Below are 20,810 nucleotides of genomic sequence, written 5' to 3'. Positions count from 1 at the left end.
TTTTTCTTTTGTTTCCTTTACTGCTTGTTCAATACACAGATTGAATAACATCGGGGAGAGGCTACAACCCTGTCTCACTCCCTTCCCAACCACTGCTTCCCTTTCATGTCCCTCGACTCTTATAACTGCCATCTGGTTTCTGTACAAATTGTAAATAGCCTTTCGCTCCCTGTATTTTACCCCTGCCACCTTCAGAATTTGAAAGAGAGTATTCCAATCAACATTGTCAAAAGCTTTCTCCAAGTCTACAAATGCTACAAACGTAGGTTTGCCTTTTCTTAATCTATTTTCTAAGATAAGTCGTAGGGTCAGTATTGCCTCACGTGTTCCAACATTTCTATGGAATCCAAACTGATCTTCCCTGAGGTCGGCTTCTACCAGTTTTTCCATTCGTCTGTAAAGAATTCGAGGTTATTATTTTGCAGCTGTGACTTATTAAACTGATACTTCGGTAATTTTCACATCTGTCAACACCTGCTTTCTTTGCGATTGGAATTATTATATTCTTCTTGAAGTCTGAGGATATTTCGCCTGTCTCATACACTTTGCTCACGAGATGGTAGAGTTTCGTCAGGACTGGCTCTCCCGAGGCCGTCAGTAGTTCTAATGGAATGTTGTCTACTCCTGGGGCCTTGTTTCGTCTTAGGTCTTTCAGTGCTCTATCAAACTCTTCATGCAGTATCGTATCTCCCATTTCATCTTCATCTACATCCTCTTCCATTTCCATAATATTGTCCTCAAGTTCATCGCACTTGTATAGACCCTCTATATATTCCATCCACTTTTCTGCCTTCCCTTCTTTGCTTAGCACTGGGATTCCAACAAAGCTCTTGATATTCATGCAAGTGGTTCTCCTTTCTCCAAAGGTCTCTTTAATTTCCCTGTTGGCAGTGACTATCTTACCCCTAGTGAGTAAGCCTCCACATCCTTACATTTGTCCTCTAGCTATCCCTGCTTAGCCATTTTGCACTTCCTGTCGATATCGTTTTTGAGACGTTTGTATTCCTTTTTGCCTGCTTCATTTACTGCATTTTTATATTTTCTCTTTTCATCAATTAAATTCAATATTTCATCTGTTACCCAAGGGTTTCTAGCAGCCTTCGTCTTTTTACCTATTTGATCCTCTGCTGCCTTCACTATTTCATCCCTCAAAGCTACCCATTTTTCTTCTACTGTATTTCTTTCAGCCATTCCTGTCTAATTGTTGCCTTATGCTCTCCCTGAAACTCTCTACAACCTCTGGTTCTTTCGGTTTATCCATGCCCATCTCCTTAAATTCCCACCTTTTTGCAGTTTCTTCAGTTTTAATCTACAGTTCATAACCAATAGATTGTGGTCAGAGTCCACATCTGCCCCTGTAAATGTCTTACAATTTAAAACCTGGTTCCTAAATCTCTGTCTTACCATTATATAATCTATCTTATACCTTTTAGTCTCTCCAGGGTTCTTCCATGTATACAACGTTCTTTCGTGATTCTTGAACTAAGTGCTAGCTATGATTAAGTTATGCTCTCTGCAAAATTCTACAAGGCAGCTTCCTCTTTCATTTCTTAGCCCCAATCCATATTCACCTACTATGTTTCCTTCTCTCCCTTTTCCTACACTCGAATTCCAGTCACCCATGACTATTAAATTTTCGTCTCACTTCACTACCTGAATAATTTCTTTTATCTCCTCATACATTTCATCAATTTCTTCGTCATTTGCAGAGCTAGTTGGCATATAAACTTGTACTACTGTAGTAGACGTGTTCTTCGTGTCTATCTTGGCCACAATAATGCGTTCACTATGCTGTTCGTAGTAGCTTATCCATGTTCCTGTTTTTTTATTCATTATTAAACCTACTCCTGCATTACCCCTATTAGATTTTGTATTTATAACCCTGTATTCACCTGACCAAAAGTCTTGTTCCTCCTGCCACCAAACTTCACTAATTCCCACTATGTCTAACTTTAACCTAACCATTTCCCTTTTTAAATTTTCTAACCTACCTGCCCGATTAAGGGAACTGACATTCCACACTCCGATCCATAGAACGCCAGTATTCTTTCTCCTGATAACGACGTCCTCTTGAGTAGTCCCCACCCGGAGATCCGAATGGGGGACTATTTTACCTCCGGAATATTTTACCCAAGAGGCTGCCATCATCATTTAACCATACAGTAGAGCTGCATGCCCTCGGGAAAAATGACGCCTGTAGTTTCCCCTTGCTTTCAGCCGTTCACAGTACCAGAACAGCAAGGCCATTTTGGTTAGTGTTACAAGGCCAGATCAGTCAATCATCCAGACTGTTGCCCCTGCAACTACTGAAAAGGCTGCTGCCCCTCTTCAGGAACCACACGTTTGTCTGGCCTCTCAACAGATACCCATCCGTTGTGGTTGCAGTTACAGTACGGCTATCTGTATCGCTGAGGCATGCAAGACTCCTCACCAACGGCAAGGTCCATGGTTCATGGGGGGGAAGTGACATATATATAAAAGAAAGAGGGAACCAATTTAAATTTAGGCAATCGATATTCATTTATTATACAACAGAATACTACTTACTTACTTACTCCTAGGCGCTGCTGCCTTTGTAGGGGCTTGGCCTCCTGGACACTCTCTGCCTACTCCTCTCTCTTGGCTGTCTTGACTCTCCATCTTCTAACTCCCATTCTTCCAAGCCTTCCTCCAAGTTGTCGAGACATCTGGTCCTTTTCCTGCCCCTTATATGGCTTCCAGCTGATTTTTCTTTGAAAACTTTCTTTACTGTGCTGCTCTCCACCATTCCCCATGTCCCAACCAATATAGCCTATTACTCTTTATTTCTGTCACAATATTTGGTTTGTTATACAACTCTCTGATATCCTTTCTATTTCCGTTTCGCCAAAGTCCCCTATCATTCACTGGCCAGAAGATTTCCCTAAGAAATTTCCTTTCCCATCTCTGCAAAAACTCCTCATCATTTTGCATCATTGTACAGGTCTCCAAACCATACATCACCACAGGTCTCATTACTGTGCCATACACAGTCAGCTTCAGATTCCTACTAAGGCTTCTTGCTTTAAATACTTTAACCAGTCCAAAGTAACTCCTGTTACTAGGTGTAATCGTTTTCTGTATTTCTTCACTCATATCATTATTCTCAGTTGCCAGTGACCCAAGACATTTAAAGCTTGTATGGCATTCACATTCTTGCCTGTTTAAAGTTATGCTTCTTTCTCCTTCTACCTTTTCCCAGATGTAAACATATACTTGGTCTCTGACTGTTTAAGAGTCAGCCCCATCTCCACTCCTTATCTTTCTAATTTTTCAAGCTTTTCTTCTAAGACTTGTTACCTCCTACATAACAAATCAATATCATCTGCATACGCAAGTCCTGAGTCACTCTATTAAACAGTGTTCTCCCAGGTTGGCGCTTTCTGTCATTCACATTACCCTGTCGAAAGCGACATTAAGCAAAATTGTAGAGAGCTCATCACCCTGTCACAACTCTTGATTAACTTCAAATATCTTTGATAAAGCTAATTTTTCAAGCTTTTCTTCTAAGACTTGTTACCTCCAAGATAACAAATCAATATCATCTGCATACGCAAGTCCTGAGTCACTCTATTAAACAGTGTTCTCCCAGGTTGGCGCTTTCTGTCATTCACATTACCCTGTCGAAAGCGACATTAAGCAAAATTGTAGAGTGCTCATCACCCTGTCACAACCCTTGATTAACTTCAAATATCTTTGATAAAGCACCCTCAAACTTTACTTTGAATACTGCTCTTCTCAAAGTCATCTGAACCAGTCTGCCTCTTGAATTACCTTCCAGAGTTGTTCCCTTTTGATACTATGATAAGCTTGTTTGAAATCAATATAACAGCATCCTATTAGGAAACATGTTTTTAAAGCCTTTTGAATTTTTATATTTTTTACTGTCTGGATGTGCTGTGGAAGTTCATAACAATCTTTTTGACGGTTTATAGTGATCAGTTTTGTCTGAGAGCTCGGTTTGTATACTCATTGTGAAGATCCGATTTTTGTCTAGTGTCATATATATGGACTGCTTGATTTGTACATACTAATTCGTTTTAGGTCCTAAAATTTTCTTTATGCAAATGACCATCTCAGGAATATGTAGCTATGTCAATAGCTGGAGTGCTTTAAATTGGTGTTTGCAAGAGTTTCTAAGTGTTGTATTTTCAGCTCTCCTTACAATCCTCTTTTGAGCTACAAAACGGCTTTTCCTTATCATGAGTAATAAAAAATCCCATATCGCAAGTGTTTCTGCTTGAGCGTAACAGACATTTTTTAATGTTTCTTTTGTTGTACACCTAGCAAGTATTTTTACTGCATAGCATGCCATGCTTAGTTTCTTGCTGATGGAACTAATCTATGTGTACCATTTCATGTTTTCTTGAATTATATTCCTACAGACTTTTTAGAGTTTACTGTTTCTGATTGTTTATTAAAGAGGTTTACAGTGGGAATTAATGAATGTTTATTTTGTATGCTATAAGGGTCATTGTGACAGTTTTTTCTGTGTTAGGAACAGGAGTGTTACTGGTTAACCATTCTGCAATATGTGAGGGAAATTTCGCATTTCATATTGTAGATTTGTAGCAGTTTTGTCTTTTATCAATAACTTTGTGTCAACCATAATTTTTATTGAATTTCTGAGAGTTGTCACACGATTCTAGTTCCTTGATAAATATCAGGAATAACACTGGGTCCAAACTAGAACCTTGGGGCTCCTTGTACACAATTTACTTTCTTTTAGAATGCTATATGCAAATAATGTTCTCTTCCTGATCTGTGATTTCTACTATCTGCTCTCTGCTTTTCAGGTATGATGGTAGCTGTTCCTGTCCCAACCACATATTTTCTGTATATTCCAATTTTGGAGCAGTATGTTGCGGTCTTTCAAATAAAAGACTTTTGTGAGGACCAGAAATATTGCTGATAAATGTTCTTTATTATCTATTGTAGTCAAGGCTTCATTCACAAAATCAAAAATGATTGTGTTTTCTTAAACCAAATTGAGTACTTGATGAAAAATATTTTCATCTATAGATGTTAGAAGTCTTCTGTAAAATACTTGTTTCCAGTATTTTAGACACATCAGACGCCAGAGATATTGACCTGTAGTTCTATTAATTGGTCTTGTCTCCCTTCTTGGACAGACTTTACCTTCTCAGTTTACAGTTTTCTGGTAAAACACCACCACACAATGAGGAGTTGCAAAGATGAGCTAGGAGCTTAGTCAGTACTGTTATACATTTTAAAAAATATTTGGTCAGGAGCATTGTCTATGGCTGAAGAAAATGTTGAGTTCAGTTTCTTTTTAATACTCATTGCTTCCTTTTCCTCAGATGGATTCAAAACATTGTTTTTTCACACTAATAGATTATATTATAGTGTCTGTATCCAGAAGTAATTTTTTCTGTTTTTCTATCAGTCATATCAGTGAAATATACATTAAATACATCAGCTGCTCTGTGTGGGTATGTAATTTTGTCTCCATCTTCAAGCTGATTAATGTTTACAATGCTTTGCTTGTGTTTTTCCAGTTTCTATCCTGTCAATGTCTCAAACTAGTTATGGCTTTTTTTCATTTAGTTGTCATCTGCTATATTTTTACCTACTGATAATTTATTTAAGATAAGTTTGTTTCTTTTAAAATAAGCATCAAACTGTTAATGTTCTGGTTCACTTGGCAGCGTGATACAGAAATCTTTTCTCCTTCAGTGAAACGTGTATGCTTGGAATGATACAATCACTTTTGGAATTATTTTTCATGTTTTTCCTATTCTGAGTGGGAAACACATTTCAAAATAGTACTGGAAGATGTTTAAGAATTTATCAAACTTCCGGTTCATGTTCCTCCAACTGTATACTTCCTTCCATGTTTATTTAGTGAAGGGACTGGTGGTACAAACTCCAGATAAAGCCACTTAAGTTCAATTATCGGAACAGTAGGGGAAAAGCGTTGTACCAACACGAAATACTGCCTAACCAGCTTACAAACTGAATAAGTTTTGGCGATGGCGGGAATGGTTATTAGTATAAGACAGTGAAGAAGAGATTTAGGTAGAAGTGTTTGTTAGAATGAAAAGGGGAAGATAGTGAGATGTCACCACAAGAATATCTACATTTCGGCTGTTGAAGAATACCGTACTTCATCCTTAAGATCTCGACTTGAGGTATGAGATACTGCAGTATATGATAGAAAGGTGTGATTCCTATATATATATATATCCAGTTCGGTAGGCTATCAACTAGTCTTGCGACAAGTGATCCAAACATATAATGAAACGAAGTATGATCATTACCAAGGTAAGTATATCAACAAAGGTTGATAAGTAAATAAGTGAAGTTTTTGTCAGAATAAAAAATCATAGAGCATCGCAGTACAGAAACCAAAATTCAATCACAGTGCACCTGTCGACCAGTGTGCGAACTCTTTTGACAGCTTCGTCAAACAAATCAGTGACGACTTGTTATCGATATGTGTCGATATTTGCCACTACACCAGCCACAGTGGAGTGTTGCCCACAAATCACATCGAGAGTGTTAAAATATGGTTCAAATGGCTCTAAGCACTATGGGACTTAACATCTGAGGTCATCAGTCCCCTAGACTTAGAACTACTTAAACCTAACTAACCTAAGGACATCGCACACAGCCATGCCGAGGCAGGATTTGAACCTGCGACCATAGCAGCAGCGTGGTTCCAGAGTGAAGCGCCTAGTACCACTCGGCCACAGCTCGGGAGTGTTATTCATGAATAACACCAAGAAGTGCACGAACTGTCCACAGTACGTTTGGTGCTCTGGTTGTGTTTCTGCTTCCATTGGAACTCGTTGTACTGAAAGTGCAGCCTGTGGCCAGTTGCATTGTGCATATGTTTGTGACAATTCTGGCAACACGAAGGCTGGTTTAACCCTGTTGCCATTATTTGAAATGTCTATAGTATTTTCACTTTTGCAGTAACATGATGAGAGCAAATGTGTGGAGGTGTCAGCGACGGTTTCACTCAGTATCTGCGTAACATCACATGTGTACATTTCTGTATCTTGCTGTGGACAAATGTTTGTGATGTTCCATGTCTCAAAGCCGGACGTGGTAGGATTTGCGTTATCCATTTCCTCAGTTAGAAAGTGAAGTCTGTTTGACTGGTACCCTCCATGGAGACTGCACATGGATCAATGAACTCACCAGGAAGTCGCAGCACTTCTCTATAAATAGTTCGGCAGGAGAAGAGTCCAGGTCAGATTTGCAAGTGTTTCACGTACCGAGCAAGACCAACGGTAAAGCTGTTGTCCACTTTGACCGTTGAAGCATTAGTGTGGCTTTTAACAATTGGTGCCAGCATTCAATCGTTGTATAACTTGCTGGGTGATAGCTTGTTATCTTGTGGTGAACAGAACTGCAGAATTTGCTCAGCTGGGAAAATAGTTCAGATTCGAATTGTCAGCCACAGTCTGTTGTGATGTAAAGTAAACAACCGACCCGAGAATATTGTTTATCAATATGGTTCCAACCATCGGTTAAAGCAATCGATCGCTGTTAATAAATATCGTTGGACATCTGAGAGTGATAATGGTCCTACTACATCTATATGGATGTGTGTAAATCTCGCAGTTGTGCCTGAGAAATCTCCAGACAGGCACATGTACATTGTGAGATATTTTGCTACGCTGTCATTGAACACATGCACTAGTCCAGGTTCCATAATCTTTCTGCATATGGGCCATACAAAAAAACGGCTAGTTATCAGTTTCACCGCTGACATGGCGCCAAGGAGACATAAGTTGTGCAGGCTCTTGAAAGATGGTTTATGCAATGAAGGAAGTAGGAAATGACGAGATCTCTCATTCGAAACTTCGTAACATAGCTTTACGTTTGGGTAGGAACGTCGATCAGCTTCAACTGAAGGTTGGAGGCAGTGTCTTTCTAAGATCATGAAGTTGCCTGGTCTGACTCTTGTCCTTTTGCAAGCTGAATAAAATCCACTGCATCTGTTATACTGTTTAGATGGGACAAGCAGCTAACTACTATGTTGTCAGTTCCTGATATGTGGCGTATGTCGGTGCTGAGTTGTACAATACATTTCAGTTGACTGTATTGCTGTGGCGAACACTTATCATTGCTCTGGCGTAAGGCCTGTGCAAATTGCAAACTCACTCACCAACAGTTGTGTAGGAAAGTATCTAATAGATTCGTAAACCATGAGTACTTCATGGTTGTAGCACTGCATTGCTGTTGTGATGGAGAGATCTTGTGAGAGTGAAACACAAGTGACTGCCAAGCACCATCTATGTACTGTTGTAATGCTACACTGATTGCAGTTTGAGTTTCATCCACCTCCAGTGTGAGAGATGGATTTAATTTGGAGTGTGTAGCGAGTGCCGTGTTCATTATACTTTTCTTCACAATGTCTCGAGAGCAGTGCTCATAGCGTCCAGTATTGACGTTTCCCCCTTAACTTTAGGACAAGACAGTGCTGCGGTTTGAGATACTTGAATATCTACGGAATGAGGTAGATAGCGTCGATGAAAACTGTGAATTCACAGAAAACGGCGCAGTTCTTTTGCAGTTTCTGGCCATGAAAGCCTCAATATTTCTTCTACTTTACCAAAAAGCAGTAACGATTCTGCTGGTGTGATCAGGTGTTCTAAAAAGGTGATCTCTGGTTTCCCAAAATAAACTTGGCAGTGTTTAATGCAACACAGTATTTGTCCAGGCGTCTAAAAAATTCAGCTGTGTGGTGTTGGCGTTCCTTTGCCATGGCTGAAAAAACGAGGATGTCGTGAAGGTATGCGAAGCAATACGACAAACCTAGTAGTACTGAGTCGGTAAACCTCTGCCAACTCCTTGCAGTATTTTGTGAGCCAAACATTCTGAACAGACTCTCAAAAAGGGCAAATGGTGTAATACCAGTCACCTTCTGTATGTCTTCTTCAGCCACAGGAATTTGTGTGTAGGCTTTAGAAAAGTCTAGAACACTAAATATACCAGTGATTGTGCCATATAATACGTAATTGTAGTCTCTTAATAAGGGCCCATGATAACGATCTGGCATTGTTCTATCGTTGAAGGCGTGGTAATCTCTGCATGGGCGATATGCACCACACTTTTTTGGTACCAAGTGTAGGGATGGCGACCATCAACTACTGGAAGGACGTACGTGCCACTCCATTAAACTCTGCTTTGGCAATAACATAATGATCTTGAGAAAGACGTCTTGGTCTACAACAAATTAGAGGGAGGGAGGAAGGTGTTGTTAATGTAGTACATAGAGCTTTGAGACACCATTTTCGGAGCACCTGCACGTCGTGTGATACCTGAGAACTGCTCCAGTATCTTGGCGAATCAGCTGCCTGTCGACTAGATACAGGGTGACCGTTACAAAACTACGTGAAATAAAATTGTGACAACTCCTGAACGGTTTGCGTTAGGATGCTCAAATCGCACGGTTGGTCGCGGGGAACGATGGGAATTAGTATGTGCATGCACACATGCCTTGTTGTTGTCGTCCACTTGCACGCGAAAATGTCACAGTACATGCGTGAGCGTAGAGCGCTTGTGTAGGCCTACTAAGCGAGCAACAACAGCCCATCTGCGGCTCTAAGGAAATTTGCGATAGAGTTCAAGCTGAAGACAACCAGTTCAAGAGCGCTAAAAGTCAATAATTTGATTCGCAAGTTTGAGAGAACGGGTAATGTTCGTACGACAATGTTAGCAATGTCAGTCTTCCAAAAAGGATGAAAACGCCTGAAAACATCGAGAAGACACGCGCTGTGTTTCAAACTCGCCCCAGGAAATCGATCAGACGAGCTGCACAACAGGCGGGAATCAACTGGGAGACACTGTGACAAACACTCACTGAAGACCTGCATCTCTTCCCATAAAAATTCAGACCCATCAGCCATTAACCCCTTATGCCATGGATCAGCGGTTGTGTTTCGCCAACACTATTGTTTGCAGAATTGATGAACAGGACTCTGATGTGAATATGGTTTGGTTTAACGAAATCCATTCTTTTGTTGTATATTGCAGTCACCCCAGCTGGTAACGTAACGTTCTTTAGCTAAGGACACTTTATAAAAATCTGTGAGATGACTGCCGATAACTTTTCTTAAATTGCTTCAAATTACGTTCATCTGGAGCTCCACCACGCAAGAACCACATGTTTCTTCTCCATAGCTGTCTGTTATATCATCACAACACTCTAATATCTACTATACGTCGACTAGGGATGCTAACCTCCTCGACATGCACGCGTCTGGAGAGATCTTGTGCACTTGGACGGGTACCATGAGTAAGACTGTTGTGGAACAGTCTTCACTGAACAGCAATTGCAGACTCGGCTTCCTCTGTTCCTTCACGAGATGTGGAATGTAGTCTCCTACCCCTGGTCAGCTGCAAATTAAATCAGTGTCACTGTTGCAGGAACGGTTGGTCAAAGACAGTGCATGGAGATCTTCCAGTCTCCAACTTTATCCTAAGAATGTGGGAATGCTCTGTTACCAATCAGCATAGGGGAAGATGGACAGCCACAATCGTAAATTATCCACTACGACTGAAGTGCTAGAAATAAGTAGATCGGTATAAGACGCTGCCTGGTACACTTTGGTAAGCATACATGTTCGAGAATTAACAATGAGCGGATGTACTGCACAGTCATCTATCTACATTCACAGTCTAGTATATGGTATTCGCAAAATACTTTAGGCTTAGCGATGATACAGAAATTGGGAAGCATACTGCCTTGTCATTGGTCGGCGTTGAAATTACGGAAAAAAGTAAATTTGCTAAAATTGTTCGCACTGTCAACTGTGATGCTTACTACAGTACATCGGCGGTGTCGTTTCCTTCCCATCCGTCCAATGGTATGCTGTTGATTACCACATAATGAGTGACTTACACCACTTGTTTGAGATGGAAAAGGAGTCTGGTGGGTGCAACAGCCTCTGAGGAAGGTGTGCACCGAAACAGCGATCGTATACATGACTTCAATATGAGGAATCAATGAAACAGGACACTTAGAGATCTACTACCATGTCACTGTGAAAGATAACTTTAAATATAGAGGTCATCGCTCACCCTTGGACAGCTAGCTGTTTGGAGACGCCCACAACACCACTAAACTCTTCCTGTTGCCATATGTCGCAATGTCTTCCATATTTTTTTGTCAATAAAGAACATGGCTTCTGTCTTTTATTTCAATTATCCTGTGTATAGAGGAAGCAGCAGTAGCATTATTTACACCGTACGATATCCAGTTTACTGTGAGAGCCAATGGATCAAAACATATTATTGTTGGTTTAGCACCTCAAAGTCGTGGTTGAAAAACAAAATGATGGCAGTGTGTGTAGCTGTAGTCACATAGTGTTTGGATGTGTTACAACAGAAAAAGTAGTGTATCAAACAAAAACATAGGGACCCTCTCTAGCGACTGACAGTCTGTGGGATATGCTCCTCCTACATTACAGGTGACGAAACTGTGCATTAGCCTGTGCAAGTGACTTCGGTCACTGGCCACCTACTCCAATGAACCAGTACTTGTATATTTAACAGGATCGCCATGTATGCTCAATGCCAGCATGTAGACGGTATTCGTTTTCGATATATCTGAAGAGAGACATGCGGTAACATCTTTTTGAGTTCTCTGTTGGATGACGTTAGAGGAGTTTTTAATAGTTCATAGTTTCTCTCTGTTGGATGATACAATGACGGAAAGAATGTATGGGTAACAGACATGAATGCACCCTGAGGGGCGCAGGTCTCCTTCAGACTGCAGTACCTGTTTGTAGTTTGGAGATGAATCGCAGTGCAGTAGCAAAATCCTCATCCCTCTTCCAGTTCGTTTGATGTGGAGTCTTCCTAATTTTCCTGGTAAGAAACACCACCGTAACTGTTCATACTGTCTTTTCTACTACCTCGTGTTGCAGGAGAGAGCTTCGTTGGAAAGAAAATTGGAAATTTGTGGTAAGGACTATGGGACCAAACTATTGAGGTCATCGGTCCCTAGGCTTATGCACTACTTAATCTAACGTAAACTAACTTACGCTAAGGACAACACACACAAACATGCCCGAGGGAGGAGTTGAACCTCCAACTGGGGGAGCCACACGAATCGTGGAAAGGCGCCTCAGACTGCACGACAACCCCACGCGGCGAGGACTTCGTTGGCTGAGCTGTGACGGTATGTTTCCATTTGCACCGAGTGGCCAAAACACGGTCCTGTCGTATTAACTCAGCTCACAATGTTTCTCCACGACATGCAGAAGGTGGTAGACATCGCGCTTTCCAACTTCTGCTCAGTTCCGACTTAAATTGGAATGATCATATTGATAAAGGTGCAGGAATGGCGGGACGGAGAATGAGGAACAGTCACAAGATGCAGAGGGACTGTCTAAAACCACGTTGGAGTTTTGATGTAGCAGGTAGGTTCGAAAAAGGTGACTCGGTCCGAGATGTGAGAGTGGCATAAATATTGTTCACCAGTGGCTGTTACCATTAAAAGACGTCTCCATAGGACCCAACACAAGTATATGGTTGAATGGAGAGACTCGATTCCAAATTGCAGACAACATTTCTACAGAAAACGTAGCACTATCAACGACTCTTGTGTGTGCCTGTAGAAGTAAGACCGCTTTTTATGTGGGGTGACGGTAACATAGTCGTTGTGATCGAGTTCTTAATAGCGCGGTCCTTAAGTCAAATGTATATTGCCGGCAGTAGAATCATCCTGTGGTCAGCTTCAAATGTCGGTTCTTAATAGCGTTCCTCGAAAAGAACATCGCCTTCCTTCTAGGGATTCCCATTTGAGCTACCTGCTAAGTGTAATCTGACTACTGGAAAAAAAATTACTCGCCATGCAAAGTGACAGTCATGATCAATTTAATTAATTAGCCTATCAATTTGATATCAATGACGTGCCGTCTGGCGAGTGGAAGCGATGGCTAGGGTACAGTAGATATGCTACTTGACTTGTAGCGGTAAAGAGGCCTTTTGAAGCGACATCTTTCAACGGTATTTCTGTCTCTCTCCTACACAGGGAGAGATTACCATCGTAAAGAAATCAGATATAGTACCGAATTTATAAAGTGATATGTAGAATAAACCTTATACTTAAAACTTCTCTGTGCTGTTACCTTAACAGACTTTGTATGTTGTGAGCCATTTGATCAGCTTAAGAGAGAGTTCGGAAATGACTAGGCGTCCTGTGATAGTGGTAGATCTTAGCAATATGTCATGAGCCAAAAATGAGTTTCATGTTCTAGTCCTGTGATGCATAACGTAACACATAGGAAAGATTTTTTTCCTTCGTGTTGAGAAAATACGTAGAGAAAATGTAGCCTATGCCATACTGTTATAGGATTTTCACAAATAGTAACGATATTTTAGCGATCTGAGAACATGAGTATACCTCGATTTCTTCTGTCTTCGAAAATAACGCGTATAAAATGCAGAAATCTACATTCCACTTGAGAAATTCGAGGTGTTCGGTAAACAACATCGCTGCCTCAGATTGGGTATAACGGATTTTTTAAACTGATGGGTCTATGTTGTGGTGGAATTGGTTATAATTACTGTATACGTTCAAGCTGCAGCTGCTTGTTTCATGCTGCACTGCAGCTGGCTGCAGCGAGGGTCACGAGGAGTCAACAAGCAGAAGTAGTGGATTAGCTCAGCCTGTGATGGGTACAAAGAATGAGCCGACCTGTGTGATCGTGCACATGGCAGTGGGGACTGGTGAAGTGACCTGTGTGCTGGGTGAACATGATAGAAGCGGATGCGTGTGTTGCATGAGAGAAGATTCCAAACGATGGGTGTTTGTGCTGGACGTATTGATTACATCCGAATTCATACCACTCCTATCACCCATAGATGCCTTCCATGGGTGGGGGTGGTGCACTCTTGTCATATACGCACGTCAACGACTGTGGCTGCAATCATGACGGTAGTTTTCACCGACCTCTGAGCGTTGGCGCCGGCAGGATATGAGAAGGTTGGCGTGCTGCATATGGACCTCAGGACATGAGCAAGTGGGATGTACGAATGTTTCAGCTATCTCCGACATCTGCCATGGTACCTGCTGCTACTGATTGGATCACGGTTTACGTGTGTCATGTTTAGTGCTTCTCAATACATGGAAGTAGGCTCTGTCTAGCAGGAATACTTGCTGTTGTCTCTATCATACCATGTAGTAAACCTTCCTCGTTCCAAATGTAGCAGAGAGAACCAATTTAAAATTTCTATAGTGCTTGAAAAACCCAACCGCGACGTCAAAAATTCCCGACTGATAGCGATCTCTGATATCTAGCCATTACAACTACTACTACTACTACTATGGATTAGATTACTGTTAAAGTCGTGTTTAGTGCTTATCAGTACATTGCAAAGGTATTTGTTGTTATGGTTGATTATGTTACTATCCTGTCATGGAGTAGACCCTTTCCTCCCTTCTTCTTCGCCCTGGTGTAACTGGGAAAACCAGTCAGTTTAGGAATTCTATAGCACTTTTAAAAACCCCAATCACAGCGTCAAACTCCCGATTGATCAATTCATTGTTTCCGATAGTTGTATTGTGAACACGCATGCTTTTTGTATGGGCAGGTGTGGCCTGTGCGAGTGTGGTTCTGTCTGCTGGCTACCCTGTAGTTGACGGAAAGGCGCGCCTCGTGAATCGCTAGTTTGTGTGATCGGTAGCATTTAAACGTTTTTGCACAGAACACCTTGGATTAAATTTAGTGCCACGATTTGTTTGAAATAGAAATTTCGTAACTTGATTTGCATAATGATTGTATGTGATACTCAAACGACGAAAATATGTTTTATTACAAAGAAGGCTCATCGTAAGCAATTTATTTGATTCCTGTAAATTGTCAAACAATTAATTTGATAGGTTAGTGCAAATGGCTTATTTAACTCTATTTTTGATATCGAAATTGCTTCAGCTCTCTCCTTGTCTCCAGCAACAGACAATAAGAGAGATGAAAACCTCCGCCTGCATGTTTCGGGATGTTGCTTTACACAGACAAACAGGGAGTGGCTTTTTGCGAAAGATAAATACAGGAAGCAAGTCTGGAATTTCCCAATCAACAGAATTCCACCACTTGATCCTTTGTTTGGGGGGGGGGGGGGCAAAATATGAACGGAGGCTGATATGCAGTCTGTGGTCGGTGGTATTTAGTAACGTGACCTTTAACTAGGACATTGGGCAAATTTGACATTCATGGCAGTGACTTGACGATAGACACACACAGGAGACTCCAAACAATGGCTGCTATACCCCACTTCATTCCATTCATGATATGTAGATCCATTTTACAGGGATTAACTGTCAGTGCAAAATGTATGTATGTTTCTTGATCTGTACAAAATAGTTTACCACTGAAATTCTCGTAATTTGTCCGTCTGCAGAAAGTTACGGTGGGTTTCGAAATATTTCATGAACACAAAGGCGAGGAACCAGACAAAGTGTGTCCCACAACGACCTATCATTAGCCTGTCTCCTATCCTATCCTATCCTAAACCTCTCCTTTTTCCATACCATTATCAACCCTTGTCATGGATATGGCGAAATCCTTAATGGCAGCTACGACGGAGAAGAACATCTTTGATACAGCGCAGCTGGCGGAGGAAGCACGCTTTCTCTCCTAAGGGCAAATGGGGAGTGGAAACACTGTTTTGTGGTGAAGAGGGATCTTCAAAGGCAGAGGGAGTAAACCCTGAAAGATAATTCTCAGCTGCATTAGGCTTAGCAGGCCAGCAGATGAGAAAATTTGTTACAGCTTTCAATCATAGAACGAGCCTCAGATTAAAAATACCTAATAGGCAGCACTTCTTGTACCCCTGGAACGAATGACAGCCATTCACAGCCCGAAGAAAACCAAGGATCGCAAGAAGATACACTAAACAAGAACCCAACAAAAAGTCAAAAACAAGTTGAGAGTGAGAACATTAAATATAATAACCTTGACAGGAAGGACTGAAGAGATTGTAGAGATGATGGAGAGGAGAAAGATTCATATCCTTGGATTGATTGAGACCAAGTGTAATGGAAAAAACTCTAAATTGCTGAGAGGTAGGTAGAAATTATACTGGCAGGGTCACAATAAAGAGGCAAAAAATGGAGTGGAGTCTGTGTTTTACAAAGACATTGACCCAGTTACAGATGTGACTTTGTAAGTGAAAGGATAATTAGAACAAGAGTGAACTTGGGAAAGAATAGTTTTACTACACTCCAAGTGTACGTGCCTCACACAAGGATGCAGTGAGGAAGAAAAAACGAAATTCCTTGAAGAACTGGAAGACCAAGTAAGAGAAGATAACATTATGATAATTGGGGATCTGAATGCTCAGAGCAGAACGGATAGAGGAGGTGATGAGCTCTTCTGGATACAGAAGACAAAATGTTGAGGGTGAATAAATTCTAAATCTGTGCATAAGGAATCATTTTTTAGTGAAGAATACATTCTTCAAGAACCAAGATATAATATTACTAGATATGGCTGAAATGGCAAATCTAAGACAGTTGTAGACTATATATTAATGGACAAATTAATTGGAGCAAAAGTAAGGGACACTAAAGTCATACCACGTGAGCACTTGGATAGTGACCACAGGTTACTACTAGCTGATCTAAATTATAAGACGAAAAGTGTGAATGCTGTACAAAGAATGCCAAAAAGTAAGGAGTGGGAGTTGAAAGAAGAAGAAAATAAGAATTTACTTTACTTACTTTACATGTGGCAAGGGCCTTATCGACCATACAGCTGGTCTATGAGCCTCTTCCACTTCTGCCTGTCCAATGCGCTGTTTGTCCAGTTGCTGCTGCTGTTCATCCTCATTATGTCCTCCTGAATGTTATCCCCCCATCTGATTCTAGGTCTCCCTCTTTTTCTTGTTCCTTCTATTGTTCTGCTGAATGCCATTCTAGGTAGTCTATCCTCTGTCATTCTTGCTATATGGCCTGCCCAATTCAACCTTCTCCTCTTGAGCACTTCGACGATGTTACGGTGTTTGTACAGCCCTCTTAGTTCTTCATTTCCTCTTATTCTCCATTCCATGTTATTTTCGTCGGATACAGGTCCAAAAATTTTCCTTAGTAATTTTCTTTCTAATATTAAGAATTTTTCTTCAGCTTTCTTTCTAAATATTAATGTTTTACATCCATATAACATCACAGGTATAATGGTCGATTGAAATAAGCGGATTTTGAAGTTACTGCTAAGTGATCTTTTTCTTAGAATTTTGATGAAACTAAAAAGTGTCTTGTTTGCCGTTGATAAACGGGCATATATTTCTATATCTGTTCTGTTGTTATTACTAAAAGTACTTCCTAGGTACTTGAAGTGGTCAACAGTCTTGAAATTGAATCCATCTACAGTCAGAGGTACATCTTTTCTGGTTCTCTTACTTATGGGCAGGTATACTGTCTTTTCTTCATTAACATGTAATCCTGTTTTCTCAGCAATTTTGTAGTAATTGTGCATCATTTTGATTAATTCTCTTTTGGAACTACTTATTAGTGCTCCATCATCTGCATAGGCAAGCCTTGTATGTTCACATCCTGCAGCTGGATCCCTTGTGGACTGGTTTTAGAAAATTCTCCATCAATCTTCTCTAGGACAAGGTTAAATAAAATAGGTGAAATGGCATACCCTTGTCTCAGTCCAGTGTACACCTTAAAATCCTCAGTTTCTCCTACCGGTGTCTTTACCCAACATAAAGTTTCATCAATACACATTTTAACTAATCTGATTAATTTTGATAGTATTTTAAATTCCTTCATTATATTTAGGATTGTCGGTCGGTGTATGCCATCATAGGCCTTTTTAAAATCTACGAATAATATGTGGACATCTACATTGATTTCCCATGCCTTCTCAGTTACTTGTCTTAGGGCGAATAAGTGATCTAATGTGGATCTGTTTCTGCAGAAATGGCATTGGTAGTCCCCAATCAGTTTTTCTGTTATTGGTATAGGCCTGTTTCATAGGCAGCTTGATAAGATTTTGTAGGTGACATCCAGTAAGGCAATTCCTCTGTAGTTATCACAAACTAGTGGATCATTCTTCTTAAATATGGGGCACACAATTGCAGTTTTCCAATCTGCAGGAATGTTTTCCGTCTCCCAAATTATTTCTATTAACGCCTTTATTTCTAATTCCAGTTGTGGGCCTCCATTCTTTAATAACTCAGCATATATCTTGTCCTCACCACCTTGTTATTCTATTATTTCTTTGTTGCTTGCTGTATTTCATTTACTGATGGGGTAGTAACTGTATCAGCTGTATCAAATGTATCAGGTTCTTCCAATTTAAAGTAAGAGTGTGGGTCATTGCAGTTGAGAAGTTGTGAAAAGTATGTCTTCCATCTGTTTTGTATGTCACAGTTGTTGGTCAGTATTATCCCATACTGATCCTTTATAAACTGTTCCCTTTTATTGAATTTACCAAATGATGTTTTTATATTTTGATTCATCTGCCTTGTCCTGTGATGTTGGAAATCATCCTCTGCTTCTCTGATCATATTGTTATAGTATTCCCTTTTCTCTTGTCTTAGGGTTCTCTGCGTTTCTTGGCGGAGTTTATAGTATCTTTCCTTCAATGTCATCTTTTCCCTTTCTTTAATCCATGCATTCCTCGCATTTCTTCTTTCCAGCACTTTTTCTTGACACTCCGTGTTAAACCAAATGTTATTAGGTCGTTTTCTTTCACCTATGATTTTGGAAGCTGCTTCTTGAATACAGCCCTTCAGGTGTCTCCATCTGCTTTTGACATCCTGTGTTTCTGAATTGGTCAGTCTCGGTTTTGTTAGGTTGCATTTAATTTCTTTTGTAAAATTTTCTTTTATATCTACTTTGGCCAGGTTTCCTATGTTATATCTTGTAATTTGTTCTCTATTTCTATTTACTTTCCTTTTGAGTTTCACTTTCATTTTTGATATTATTGATGTGGTTTATAAGGTTCTCACCTCTTTAATGCTGTTTTGGAATCGTTTCTGGATAGCTACATAATCTATTTGATTGACAACCTTTCCATCTGGTGATATCCATGTTCCTAAATGAATGCGTTTATGTTGAAATTTTGTGCTGCTTATCGTGGGGCCAATTGTCATTGCAAACTTTATAAGTCGAACCCCATTCTCTGAACTTTCCTCGTGTAAGCTAAAATTTCCGATGGTTGGCTTGTAGATTTCTTCCTTTCCTACTTTGGCGTTAAAATCTCCTAACACTATTTTCACACCAGGTGCTGGGGGTGATATTGAAAGAAAATAAGAAATGTTTCCATAATCTAGTGGCACAAAAATTGCCAAAAACTGTAAGGGATAGTTTAGAGGAAGAGTGGAACCTTTTTAAAACATCAATAGTTAACAGCGCGGTGCAGATATGCAGCAAAACAAAGGGTAAAGTGAAAGACAAAGAAACCAGTTGGTGGAACGATAGAGTGAAAGATGCAAACGTAATGTGGCAAAGAAAAACACGCAGTTTGAAAAAAGAAACCAGAACCAGGGGTTGGTGCCAAAAGATGAACTAAAGGTGACAACCGATGGAGAAGGAAAACTAACAAAAGGAACTCCAAGCAAAGAGAATTGTGAAAGAAGAAGAAAAGGGAAGAGTTGGGAAATATTCACCCAGAAACTGGAGCAGAAAAGCAAAAGAAACCAAAAACTGCTATATGGGCTGGCCGTTGTGGGCGAGCGGTTCTAGGTGCTTCAGTCCAGAACAGCAAGACCGCTACAGTCGCAGGTTTGAATCCTACCTCAGGCATGGATATGTGTGATGTCCTTAGGATAGCTTAGGTTTAAGTAGTTCTACGTTCTAGGGGACTGATGACCTCAGATGTTAAGTCCCATAGTGCTCAGAGCCCTTTGAACCATTTGCTATATGGGTTATTGAAAAGTAAAAGATCTGATAGAGAAGACATAAAAGCGATTGAAAAAGACGATGGGGATATTGTCAGGGACATGGAAGGTGTCAGAGAAGAGATGAAGAATTATTTTGAAATCTTACTGAATGGGGAAGGTGCACAAAAACGTGGCACCAAAGTGGTTGAATTAGAGGAGGTGCAGGATACAATCTCTTGGTTAGAAACTGAGAATTCCCTGAAACAGATGAAAAGTGGGAAGGCGGCTGGAATAGATGAACTGACAGCAGATATGATGAAAGTCACAGGAATCCTTGGAATACAATGGTTACTCCAGGTGCTTGAGGTGATCTTGAAAGAAAACAAAGTGCCGGATGAATGGAAAAATTGTTCAAGAAAGGTAGTAGAAAGAAATGCACCAACTACTGAGGAATCACACTGTTATCACACTGCCTTAAGATAATGGGAAAGGTCATAGAAAAAAGATTGTGAGGGACCGATGGCTTTTGTAGTCTGGTCCTTTCAACACCCACGAACCAACCAACCAAAAAGATTGCGGAAAATTCTAGAACACAAATTAGAGGAACAACAGCATGGGTTCAGAAGTAATAGGGGAACAATAGATCTCATTTCCTCCCTCCGTCAGTTAATGGAGAAGTATTGGGAAAAAGGAAAGGACTTGATAGTAGTAATCATAGATTTGGAAAAAGTATATGACAGTGTACCAAGGGATAAAATATGGGAATGCTTGAAAAACATAATGTTCCTGATTCATTGATTAAAAAAGTCCAGACGCTGTACGATGGTTGGGATAGCTGTGTACAAGTAGGAGGTGGAAGATCAAAATTGTTTAAGACAAAGAGAGGTGTTCAGCAAGGCAGTTCACTCTCCCCTTTACTCTTCATTACACTTATGGACACAATCATGAAAGAAATCAAGGAAGAAGAAAATGAATAT

Source organism: Schistocerca piceifrons, chromosome 1 (genome assembly GCF_021461385.2).
Source record: "Schistocerca piceifrons isolate TAMUIC-IGC-003096 chromosome 1, iqSchPice1.1, whole genome shotgun sequence".
Taxonomy (NCBI): Eukaryota; Metazoa; Arthropoda; class Insecta; order Orthoptera; family Acrididae; genus Schistocerca; species Schistocerca piceifrons.
This window is presented reverse-complemented; position numbering follows the sequence as displayed.